General features: G+C 38.0%; 2 pseudogenes; both read right to left on the bottom strand.

The window, feature by feature from the left end:
- LOC125199404 lies at positions 1-1007 on the bottom strand (annotated as a pseudogene).
- A 3672-nt stretch (positions 1008-4679) lies between these two features.
- Positions 4680-6622, bottom strand: LOC125199406 (annotated as a pseudogene).
- Between the last annotated feature and the right edge of the window lie 7507 nt (positions 6623-14129).

Raw genomic sequence — 14129 nt, 5'->3', positions numbered from 1 at the left:
TAAAAAAACTACACTGCGTAATTCTAATAATGCATTGTTACATGATTTACATCATCATCTCTAATTCTATTATACCATTCCATCTAACTGATTTCGCAATGAATTTCACAATATCTCATCACACATTACATTTAGTAATTGGAAAACTCATGTACTCTCACAAGAGGCGATCACGGCGAGCTCCTCCAAGAGGCGGTCGATCTCGCGGCGGAGATCGTCGGTGGGGAGGCGGTGGCGGCAGCAAGGGCAAGTATTCCTCTTCTTGAGCCACCGCAATATGCAAATCCAATGAAACAAATGGTTGCATGGCAACTCACACACATCTCTCCCTTCCCTCATCTCCTCCCTACATATCACACACTCCTCCTCCCTTCACCACCACCGACGGCAGCGCCACCACCGCCGCCGCCGACGCCGCCTCCTCCCTCCCTCCTTCCCCTCCTCCCCGCCGCCGCCGCATCCCATCACGCCCACCAAATTCCAGCATCTTCTCACGGACTCGACGAACTGGACCAGAGCCTCTCCGTCGGAGCAGCCGCCGAGTCTCGAGAGCCTCAGGACGGCGTCGGAGACGTAGCCGGCGAGGATGGCGCGCCACCACGAGGGCGGGGCGTCGAGGAATTTGGGGGGTCGTGCTGGTGGAGCTCGCAGAGGAGGAGGAGGAGGAGGACGGCGTCGAGGTCTCTGAGCTTCATGTGGGCGGCGGAGGGGGCGGCGGAGGGGCGGCGGTGGGGTTTCGGATGGCGTGGGTGAGGAGGGTGAGGTTGGAGAGGATGGCGGGCGACGAGGAGGGACTTGTGGTGGAGGAGAGGGATTGGAGGTGGCGGAGGTCAGGGTGAAGAGGGTCGGGTGGGGAGAGGAGGGCCACGAGGCGGCGGAGGTGGCGCCGGAAGAGGGCGGAGATGGAGTGGGAGAGGTGAAAAGATGGGGAGGAGGGAGAGTGGAGAGAGCACCCATGAGTATGGCTTCTGTGGAGTTCAAGTAATTTGCCATGTTTGCAAAAACCATGTGCCTTTTAATTGTGAAATGTGGAATGGCTTTTATATGTAGGAAACAAAAAGGGTGTGTGACTATAACAAGAATAAGAAAAAGTATTATTGTATTCACAATTTTTTTCCCTCTTTGGACTATGGGAGGACTAAGCACTTTTTACATTCATGGTTAAAAGTTAGGATTTATCAATACTAGTAAATGATTAGTGCAAAAAAACATGTTGTCATGAATAACATAGGCAATTCATGATAGCATATTCTTGTATTTCAGTGTGTCAAATTTGATTCAGTTGTTTAAAGTACTAAACCGGTTTTGGATTATCAAATGTTAGGAAGTGTAATGGATTCTTGCAGTAGTAAAGTGGCAAAAGATATATAAAAAAGATTTGATGGACGAGGAATGTTCTTGAAAGCAAACACCAGATCCAAAGCTGTGGATATAATAACCAAAAAAGGAAAGTAAACATGAGCCCCACTTCCACAGTCAAGTAAATTTTACAGCCTCCAAAACTTTGTATTTCAGGAATACCATATTTATCATTTTAACCCATTCGATCTGATTATAAATTCAAGACCAATTCGCAAGACAAAAATAAAATCAAATATGAAGGCCCCTAAGGAAACAAAATCAAATACAAGTCATTACAAATATCTCCCTTATTTTATGCTAACTCGAAAGTAAAACTAGGGGTGGGTAAATCGGTATACATTACCGAAACCATCATACCGTATACCTTACCGTAAATACGGTATCCCAAAAAATCATACCTTTACCTTACCAAAGTTTTCTTGTACCGAACTTGTATACCTTATTTTCGGGATGGAATTTCCATACCGATCTCGTACCTCATTTTCGATACTATACGAATTTTGGTATATCTTACTTTTGTTTTCCCGACTTTCAACATCAATTAAAATAGAAAATTAAGTTTTAAATATTATTTATATTTTATAAATTTAAAAATAAATTAAATATAATTTATTCATAATTATATTTATATTTCATAATAGATTTTATAATTTAAAAATATATAAAATACTCACTTTTCTTAACATTTCTTAAAACTCGTGTTGCCATAAATGAGACTCTAATGGTGACGGAGGGAGTATATTTTATATATGATTGTGTTTATATTTTTGTGGTATATACATTAGTTTACGGTATATACCTTAATTTCCTGTATATATGCAATTTCGTATGCGAGAGTATCGATATACACAGATTTGAAAATTCATACCGTTACCTTACAGAATCATTCAGAGGTATCATACCGCACCGAAAGTCACGGTATACCAAAAATTCGGTATTTTCGGTATTTTTTCGATACGATAAAGCCAGTATTTTGGCATTTTCCCCACCTAAGTAAAACATGCAATAAAATGGGAATCTAAGACAACATCCGACACCCTAAAGATTCAGGACGTGTCACGGAGCAAGCCCCATGATGGGAATCAAATTGTAGTATTTTCTCCATTAGGTTTGATGAACTTTTATGTTGTTCTATGGACTTATTAGTGTTAGCTCACTTATGTAGATAATGGCTGGAGAAAAGATGGAGAAATGACAAAGTTTGGAGCAAGAAAATAAAAGCAAAACAACAAGAGGTCGTCGGTTGGAGTTCAAGATGCAAGGGCCATGCAGAAAGTTGCTCTTGAAACAATGCCGATGACACAAACCATGTGGTCAGAAGACGAACCACACAACACATGCGAAATGTCGAGAATCAATTTATCCCTCAATTTAGTTAATTAAGGAATAAGATAGCCTTTTAGTCTTCGTGTAGGCTCTCTTGCAAATTTTAGGGTGATTATTACTCCTTAGGTCCAGCGAAATGTGAACATTTGCTTATCACTGCGAGATATTTTGTATCGATGTTTAGTGAGTTAATTGAAAAGAAATTAAAGTAAGAGAGACTAAAAAGTAGAGATGATGCTCTTTCTATTTTTTTTTAGATATTTGTGTAATTTATACCTTAAAATACACAATAGCTCGTTGTAAGCCAATTACACAAAAAAGGTGTAGAGAGAATTCTGATTATCACCATATCAAATACTCCTAGTCAAGTTCACAAAAGTTGTAGACATTCGACAAAAAATTCCACATCTACTTTGCATTATTGAGCATGGCAAGTATGATTAACAATGATGTGAAAAACAAGAAGAAAAAAAAGCATTGGGACTTCACAGGTGGTAGAGTAACATGGAAGGGAGTGTCTGGAGATGTTTGATATTTGTCCTGAACTTTGTGTCCAGTTATACATTTTTCTACTTATCATTCGGATCTGTTTACCAAAACGAAAAGGACCAAATAACAAGAAAATAAAAAAAACAAGTTGGCCCATATATCTACTCTATGTTTTCACAGGTCCTACAAAGTGTGTATTAGGAAATCAATAATGCAGATTGCACTACACTAACTAGTTACACCTTTCAGCCCTGAACAGTCGCGTTCCAAGCGATCGAGTTGTGTGGAAAATGAAACTAAAATCATAAAAAATCTCTATACGACTATACGTTAGTTGGATTTGGTGGTGGCGTTACGTCTTGTACGTGAACGATTGCACATACCATTTCGGGGTGTCATTAAAGGTTATGCAACAATAGTTGAGAAAAGACATTAATGAAATGGCTAAGTAGTCTGGTGCAGATTCAAGCAAAGGCCTAACGTGGGACCAGTACCATCATGACTCAAGGCAAAAAGGAAAAAGTTAAGGGCATTGAACCACTTCTCCTGTTAATTACCTAATGCAATCAATGGACAGATATATGTGTTGCCATGAGAATCCTAGGTAAAATGTCTACAGGTTGGGTTTGAACTATTGAAATGTATCTATACAGAAAGTTACTAGCTGGAGCAGAGACGATTAGAATGAAAATGGTAATCTAACTACAAGCATCTAGCTAGTGTAATATTCTCTAAAGCCAAGCCTTAGTTGCTTAAACTTTGATCCTACCTGGTTGAAGAGGACACAATTTCCATCGCAGAAGGCACACAATGACACGAACTAACAGATTCAACTAGATAATATGCTTACTACTCAGTGGTAATAAAGTCACAGGTTTCAACAATCAAGAACATGTAGCAAGAAGCAGCTCAAAGATTTTGACAACACCAAATCACCGAAGCTATAACTTTTTCCTTCTGGTATTATTGAATTCTTAGAGATTGTTTTCATTAAATAGTAACTAAATCAAGAAAATGGACAAGATACCTCATGGATGCATCAATTATCATCAAGTGCACAAGCCGAGCTCTCAGTCTCAAACTGGACTTTTAGTAGGACTGCTCTCATTTGTTGTTACAGTATCTCCTCTAGAAATCTTGCTAGCACCTAGAAGACACCATTACATTTCTTCTACAATCCCGATTTGCAACCATCAGTGAACTGGAGAACTCTATGTCGTACTAACTTCCTTCAAACAATCATCATATGCCTTCTTTAGCCATCAACATTTGTAGCGCTCCAAGTGTGTGAGCCTAGCCCTCGGACTGGGTTTATGTTGTTACTGTGACTCCTGTACAAATCTCAACAGCAAACACCATTACATTTCCAACTCTTGATAACTCCCCTCATTAAATTCATCGATCATCAAATACCTTCTTTAACCAACAACTCTTGCAAACATTTACCAACTTTTACCCCTTCTTTCATTCTAGCACTTCCTCTCACGAAGCCACCAGGGTTTCTATTGGCTACTGCCAGCAGCTTTCTTAAATCCCTCTTCGCCAATCTCTCTCTTACACTCTCGGCTTCCTCCCACCTACCAGCTTTTGAAAATAAATTTGCCATAACAATGTAATTGGTTGGGTTTTCAGGCTCCCAAATTGAATAAATGCTCACAGACAAACTCAGCAAGCTCAACATCACCAGCCTCTGAAGCTCCACTAAGCAGAGCACCCCAAACCGAACCGTAGGTTCACTAGGCATTTTCTTTACAAAATCTACTGCTTCAGACAGCTTACCTACTCGGCTCAGGCATGCAACCACACAAGCATAATGATTCGGCAAAGGCTGAATTCCATACTTTGGCAGCAAAGAACCAAATATCTCCCCGAGCTTCGTCCACTAGCCCAGCATGAGCACAAGCAGCTAAAACAGCAGTAAATGTGATAGCATCTGGATTTATCTTGCTATTTAGCATCTCCTCGAATAGACTAAGTGCTGAGTTAGCATCTCCATGAGCTGCATAGGCTGCGATTATAGCAGTCCATACTATCACACTCTTATCCTGTGCAAGATCAAATATTCTCTGTGCTCCCTCAGATATCCAAGCTTGGCATATACATCAACCATTGCAGTAACCACATAGATATTCCTATGGTAATTGTTTTTAATAGCATAAGCATGGACTTCTTTTCCCCCTTTCAAATGTGAGACAAATGGAATAGCTGGAAGTATACTCGACAAAGTTACAGCGTCAGGCTTGAAACCAGAACCTTGCATTTCACGAACTAGATCTAAAACTCTATCATGCTGATTATTCTGAACGCTACCCGAAATAACTGCATTCAAGTACTCAATCCCGGCTTCCACATTCCCCTAAATACACTCATAGCTTCCTCAACGAACCCGTGAACCATGTAGGCAGATATAATCGTTCCATAAGTTATCTCATCCTTCTCACTCATTTCCTCAAAAAGCTGCCTAGCATAGTCCAAGCTACCGCATTTAGCATAAACCCCAATGATCGAGTTACAAAGTGAAAGATCCATTTCAACCTCATTTTCAATCAAATATTGATGCACTGCCATCCCTGTTATAAGATCACTCGACTGCGCACACGCTTGCAAAACGCTCACTGCAGTAACCGCATCGGGCCTTACAGCTTCCCAATCCAGCATTCTTTTATACAAACCCTTGCATTCCTCAAAGAACCCACCTTGCGAGTACCCGAGATCATCGAATTCAAGAGACCGAGTCCCTCTCAGGCATTTCATTAAACAAGCTCCTCGCCCGAAGCCACATCACCACACCTCGAGTAGTAAGTCACCAACCCATTCCCCACGTAAACATCACAATCAAACCCACATTTAACAACATAACAATGAACCATCCGAGCCGGAAGAGGCCCGTCCAAGGCCACCTCTGACATCGACTTCAACACGCAACTCAATGTAAAACCATCCGGCTTGACATCCGCCAAATCGAAACGATCGTGATCCCTTGTCGAGACAACAAGGAGGCAAAGAGATCCAGCGTGTGAGCGTGGTGGTTGTGCACGGTGCAGGCGATGAGGAGGGCGTTGTAGGCGAAGGTGTTCTTGTGCGGAATTTGGTCGAACACATGGCGTGCGCGGGAAATCTGGCGGTTTTTGGAGTAGAAAGCTATGAGCTTGGAGGCGAGGAAGTTGTCGGCGGTGGTGGAGGTGAGGATGAGGCGGGCGTGGAGCTGCTCGGCCTGGCGCGGGAGGCGGAGGTCGGTGCAGCGCTGGATGAGGCGGCCGTAGAGAGTGTAGTTGATGTGGTAGCCATGTAGGCGGGGGAATGGCACTGCCACTGTCACTGTCATTCAAATTCTAGTGAATTCAAATTTCTAATCCAATAATATTTCTATTTCAATTTTCGAAAGGAATTACAGCAGTTCAATTTAAATTTTAAATCATCGCTCTCAAAATGCCCATGATCAAGGGAGCGGACTACTAGATTTTATTTGGCGTGAAATTCACTCAATTAAATTATTTAAATTACACGTACTTTATATTTTTGGGTAAATATTCTATTATTTCCTTGTGAAAAAATTGGACAAGATTTCCATTGAATTTTAGGCTTTCCAATCATAGAAGCATTAAATGTTTGATCTTTCGTTTTCGCGTATAAATATTACAATGATTTTTATTTTATATCATTTTTGAATTATGACAAAAACCCTAGGTATAAAAAATGTGACTTTTTTGTATTGGAGGATTTTTTTAAAAAATTTAATTAAATAGAATCAAATATGTGTTTTTTTTCTTCCTTTCTTATTTCTTTTCTTCTTCTTTAGTTTATTCTTCTTTCTTTTTTCTTCATTTTCTTCTTTCTTTTTAGTATTTTATTTTCCTTTCTTCTTTCTTTTATCTCCTTAGTTTATGTTTCCTCTTTTTTCTTTTCTCTTTTTTTTCTTCTTTCTTTTTAGTGTTTTATACATACATCTAATTGCATTCATAATATAAATCAATAAAAAAACACCTAATTAAATTAATTAGTAAAAGTAATTAAATCAATTGAATATTTTTAATTAAATTATTTATACTCATTTTAGGGTTGAAACACCTAATTAAAAATATTCAACTCTTTATAATTATGAATACAATTCACAATTTTAAATTTTTATTAAGACTATATTGATTATTTATTAATTTAATATAAAATAATTATTATTTATTAATTATGCTAGTTTTTATAATAATAATAATAATATTATTTAATAATTCAATATAATTATAACTATAATTTATTATTATAATAATATTATTATTACAATAATTCAATATAATTATAACTATAATTATGATAAGTATTTTTAAATGATACTCCCTCCGTCACGCTTAAAATGACACGTTTTCATTTTTTATTTGTCCAAACTAAGATGTTCTCTTTTTGGAAACTTTTTCTCTCCAATTAATACACCAAACACTTTTTCTCATTCCTATTAAAATATTCATTTTTCTTTCTCTCTCTACTTTAATACTTACACACACCTTCTTTCTCTCCAATTAAACACTTTAACCAATAGTTCCATTTATAACATCAAAATAATAATATGAATATTGATTAATAATAATAGCATAAAGAGTGATGAGAATGAGAGAAAATTTTATAATATCACTTTTGGTACTAGTTTTGTCAATGCCCAAAATATCATTTATGACATAGATGGAAAAATAATTTGTTTAGAGGGTATTTTGGGGTGAAAATTGCATCATGTACAAAAATGTGATTTATAGGTACCATAAACGATACTATAAAATAAAGATCGTGTCATTTATGTGCGAAAGTGAAAGATCAAGTACCATTTATGTAGTTCACGATCCAATTATCCCAATATCGCTTTTTCCCTCCTACCTTTGTCGTCACATCTCGTGCAAATTCATCAATGGCTAATTGACGAAAAATTTAGTAGCAAAAATGCCATTCTTTAAAAGCAAACAATAGGATCGCCGATCGCTCTCCTCGGCGCTCTATTTGGGTAGAGCGAGCGGCGGCAAACGGAGGCGCCGCGCCAGCGTTGAACGCGATCGGCGCGAGATCAGCGCCTATTGCGCTTCGAACACTTCGAACGGCGCTAATCTCCAATTTCATTTTTTATTTTAATAAATTATGTTTGGTTTTTTCTTATGTTTTTTTCCTAAAATTTATTTCGTTTTTATTGTTTTACATTCCCACCATCTCCAAAAAATTAAACTTCGAAAATGGTACGAATTTTAATGCAAAATTGGTAAAGTAAGAAAGATAGAAAGAAAAATAAGTTAGTAGAAAATGAGTCTCATCTCATTAGGGAGAGAGAATTTTTTTTTAAATAGAAAGCTTTTATTTTTAGAAGATAGACTAAAAAGGAAAAAATATTTATTTTAGGGGACGGAGGTAACATTTGAAAAACACCAACAATTAAAATGAATTATATAGAAATAGTGAGATATGTAGAGATGAGCGTGTTAAGCTACCGAGTGGCAAGAGGAAAATGAAGATGAGCTTTGAGATAATTTCTTATTGTGAATGTTTTATACTTCCCAAGGAAAATTTGGATGCATTTTGTGATTGGTACGTTGGAGATCGTGGTACACACCCAAACTCCACATTAGTATGATACTATCTCGCTTGGGAAAAGCCCTCACGGTTTTGCTCTTGGGATACACCCCAAAAGGCCTCATACTAATGGAGTTGGGGTAGCCCATATATATATATGCTTGCAACTCTTGTTCATTCTCCAATGTGGGATATTGTTTACCTTCACAGTCACCAACGATACAACAATCAATCTATCATCCAAAAACCTTAAAAACAATTGTGTGTTTGAACCATAAATCCATGTGCTTAGGAATGAATTTTGGTGATGGAAAAAAACATTCAACTGAGAGAGTTCAACGACCAAATGCATAAGCTTGTTGTTTGCATCTTATTCATACATGAAAACAAAAAATAAAACAAAGAACCTCTCGCTAATCAACGAACACATTGTGCAAAAGCGAAACAAATCAAATGCTTCAAAATTGTCACCTAAATTTTATATCAACTAAATGATCAATTCGATCCAAAAAAGTTCCTCCAAAGATCAATTCTTATTTCTATACTTATATTACCTTGTTATCAAGTCAAATAATTTAGTACTCCCTCCGTCCTGTAATAGAGGCATTTCTTTTCGGCACAGATTTAAGAAAAAATGTTTTAAATGAGGTAAGCAAATGGAAAATAAAGTAGAAAGGAAAAATTTAGATAGATGTAGAGAGAGTAAACTAAGAGATAGTAAAGTACTTTTTGCCAAAAAGGAAATGACTCACTACATAAGGACAACCCAAAAAGGAATACGACTTAGCAATAGAGCGACGGAGGGAGAACTCCAAAGAGAGTTTTGTCATATCTTTTTTAAGTTCGCTTTAGACCCAAAACTAAGAGGTGTTACATAAAAATAATCTCAAACTCATCATTCACATTGAATTTGAGAATTAAATATATCAAACGAGTGTCTAAAATATAAATAAGTATTGCACATCACGAGTATTATCAACAAACTAACTCGACAAGAACATTGAAAGTACGAGTATGCGTTCACGGTGGCACAGAAGAAATAAACAGTTTCCTTGGTCCCAATCCACTAGATCACGCGTCTAGGAACTCGTTGGTCGGGAAATCCTGGTCGTCGACACAGAGCACTTCTTTCAAAAACCCTCAACCACTTTACTAAACCTAGTATAGGGAAGTAGGGATCGATCCTACGAGAAGGATGCGTAATAATCATGTTCAAGGATTTGGACTTGTTTTTGGTGTTGCTCGCCACGCATTTTTCTTGGGTTGAGGAAACAAATTAAACTCGGCTTGGGAATCTTAAAACTCCTACGCTAATAGCTAGATTAAGGCGAAATAACAAGAGAACGTTGCAAGAAAATTAACTGCTCAATCACCGATCTAAAAAAACTACTCTAATTACCTAGACTAGGAAACAAACGATCATGGGGACCATGAGAAAAGGTACGGACGAAAAGCTGCGAATAACTAACTCGGTACTAACTAACAACGACATCATCTTCTTCAACCAAATTGCGAAAAAAAACTCATAAGAAGAACAACTTGAACGAAATCGTAGCACAAGAAACTAAATCTAAATCAAATTGATGCATAACAATGAAGAACGAACGGATCTACGATGCTAGACGAGAAAGCGAGAAACAAGCGAAAACTCAATCCATCTAACAACTTCCTTTTCTTACTTCGGATCCAACCTCGACGCTAAATCCACTCCGGATCCAAGCGTCCGACACAAACTCCTCCCAACGAAACACTTCATCACTTCGATTTAAACAACAACCTCCAATCACAATAAACCATAGATCTATCACCAAATTCCCGATCGAGTACCACAACATCAAAATAAAACAGATCGACATAATACTTGTTAAAATAAACTCTCAAGAGCAAGATCTACGTAAATCAACTCAAAATATCACAACTAAACGCAAACCAACAAGCAAAAAGATAACAAGTAACATCAATGGCCAAGTCGACCCGAAAGTGAAGTTCGACGCAAAAGTGCAAAACAACTGAAAATTTAAAGAGATTGTATCTTCGTCCACACACGGACGGTGTTGCAACCGAGACCTTCTAAAGAAATGAACCCTCGTAACCGAACTACCCAGATCTCCCATTCCCAAGTGTGTGTGTTATGTGTGTGAGCTAAAAGAGAGTGAAAAGTGATATCGTTGTGCGTTGCATGCTCTTCTATTTATAGGCGTTGGAGTGGGGTCCACGACGTATAGATAGACTTTGTTGCCCTCACCACCGACTCTCTCCGTCACGCCTTCTTTCTTTCGAATCTCGCTCACTTCACTTCATTCCTTTGCTAGACCGTTTCCTTCAAGATTCCCCCGATCTAGCGATTTTATCACACACCTGGCTTAGGAAACATGTTAGACCCAGCAAATTGTAACGCTTTTTCCATATAACCGATGCATGAAATTAGTCTTATCAAACATATATTCAAATAAATGAGTTTTGACTCAAACCTAAGGGTTATATCTGCAATTAACGATAGGATCGGTCAATTTACATTAAAATTTGATCATTCACACGAGTATAAACCAAGAAACAAGAGCCTAAAGTAAAAGTAATAAGTATTGCATAGTTATAAGTAGAAGAAATAAGAAAAAAGTATTCAAAGACAACAACAACGATAACTTAGATAATCACTCAATTTCAAATTGAGTTTGGAATGACACATAATAACAAGTATCCAAAATACAAATAAGTATTGCTCAATCATCAATATCTCAAGATCATATAGTTGAAAACTATCAATGAACAAACGATCGAAAAGACATGACCGAATTATAAAGATGAGCTTCATGTTTCTTCACTTGAAATGGAGTTCTGCAAAATCAAAGAATGATAGGACCAAGAATAAGGGACTAAACCATAGATGTTGTTTCGTACATTATTTTGAATTCATAACTAAATGGGATACCGACCACGATAGACGGAACATGCTGCACTTTGTGAAAATCCTCACATCATTCACTTACTGTTCTCCTAATTCGGGCATTCCACTAATTTGCAGATCATTAAGGCATTGAGAATCAATCAATCCGGAACCATACCCAATAAAGGGCAGTCATGAATACCAATCTCGAAACGAGGGGCATGGCTCCTTTCTCCACTTTTCATTCTCTTAGGTTTGATAATTCTTCTATTATAAGCTTCTCGAGACGAGCAAACGAAGACGCATGACATGTTATTTCTTCTCCCAATAAGCATGCATCGTCATCGACATATGTACTAAATGGGAATTTTTCCAGGTGTCTCCATTCCTCCTCAATTTTACTCCCGACAAGATCAAGCAAATACGATTAGAGGTATATATTTTACCAGCTCTCTGAACATTTTCTATCGGAACAAAAATATACAAATTGTGAAGTTTGAACAATTTCTTGAAAATCATCAAATCTTTCTTCGATGAAATATGGTAGCCTTGTTTGATTATAAGTCCACCACATCTACACTCACCCACTTGTATAAAAGGCATTAATGATATCCGACAAACTTTGGCATTCGTGGACTATGCCTTCAAAATGTCGAGGTTCGTCATTTGGGTTTGGGAGTCCAATTGGTGCACTAGACTATTGAACCCAACAAGTGTCTCCAATTGTTCAAGACCTTCCAACCTCATTCTATAACCCTCTAAATTCTTAGCACAATATACCGGAAGGAACAAATGCTTAATCGTAACATTCTATCTAAAACACCATTTAGTATTAGAACGTTCCCACTATTCCATAGATCTAGTGTATGCAAGTACACCAAATTTTTCACGGACGACATATCTCGTTAAACATTAATCGCACAAGCGTAAAATCCGAAGGAGGACTAGTTTACTTATCTTCTCTCGGCAACTTTCCTCCTCGAAAACAAATCCGCCTATAAATAGCGTGTTAAGCATTTTGAATTCCTTCAAATGAACAATTCTATGCAGAAATCGAGTGAGTGGCCTTCCTCCATGTCATTGATGTAAAGTAGAGATCGCACAATTTTGGTGAGATTTTGGCCACAAGTGATTGCGAACTCTGGATGAGTTAATCAACGAAGAAAGGTAAGAAACTCGAGGATTCCATGGAGAACTTTGAAACCTACAAAGCGACAAATCGTTGTGGATGATGAAGTTCCTCCGATCATCTCCGAGACCTGGTCCTCGCTGCCTCCACCTCCATCGACTCATTGCCAAGGACTCCTCCGATCTCCTCCAGCCGGAGGAGGACTCTACACCCCTCCAATTTACTATGGAGATGGAAATGGAGACAACTCGGGCCGAAAAGTTATTCTCTCAACATGTCCAAGGATTTAATTTCCATGGGTATTATCTCCAAGTCGACTCAAGGATGTTCCTATGGAAGGAAAGGTGGAACATAAATTTGATATGGAACCCCACTAGGCAAACTTCGAATAGTATCGAAAAATCATTTCGGGAAAGGACAAAGAAGTCCATGGTCAAGAATAGAAAAATTCAAGTTATCAACAATGATGGGGACGAGGCCCATGCCTGGAATGATGGATTGATTAGGAATCCTGAGGATACGGGTGATGAACCATGACTCCACATTCACCGCCTTTAACCACTATTATTGAAGACAAGAAAGGATCTAGATTAGATGGCCACTACTAATGAGCCGATTTTTTTAGCATTTCTCTGTGGTTTCATGTGATTTTCTCTTTTCATGTGATGAATTCTAGAAGTTTGGATTTCTTACTTCTTGCTGTGAATTTTCCGGATTTAATTGTTGAGTGGAGAACAATCATGCGACCCAAAAAAAAAAAAAAGTGATTGCGAGCTCTTTGCTTTCTTCTTGTAATTTACTTTTCAAATAAATAATCAAATGACGCTTTGACCATGACAATCTATCATGGAAAAAACCACTAAATGGTCCACCCTCGTAATCTAAATTTTGCAAACCAAAATCCCCATCTCTGCAGTGACAAGCACATCTCTCTCATCGCGCCATGAAGTTTACACGTTCTAGTCATCTATCCACGAGTAAGATCATCACGTCATTTCCACAATTGACCTGAAGTCAACTCACTAAGTAGTCTTGTGCTATGTCCATCAACTTCACTTCATTTGGGTGATTATGGTGCAAGATCATGCCTTTTGCGATCCACATCACACATAGATATATTGCCTGAATGACCTCGCCTTTCTTGTACATACCCATATAGAGAAAGCATGGCTTCAAGTAATATGGCAGTCTAGATAACTTAAGTGCAACACTTGCCGAATTCTCATCATTCGATTTTCAACACCAAGACGGCACTTATGTTTTTATTAACCGATTTCCACCTTCATTTGATTCATTTTATAAATCCCCCAAGCAATGAAATGAGAGTGGAATCACACTAAAATACAATTTCCCAATTTTTTCAAACATTTTAAATTTTCTTAAAATCCAATAAAAAAA

Source organism: Salvia hispanica, unplaced genomic scaffold (genome assembly GCF_023119035.1).
Source record: "Salvia hispanica cultivar TCC Black 2014 unplaced genomic scaffold, UniMelb_Shisp_WGS_1.0 HiC_scaffold_482, whole genome shotgun sequence".
Lineage (NCBI taxonomy): Eukaryota > Viridiplantae > Streptophyta > Magnoliopsida > Lamiales > Lamiaceae > Salvia > Salvia hispanica.
Note: the sequence above shows the minus strand (reverse complement) of the source record. Positions and strands in the feature narration are given on the sequence as shown.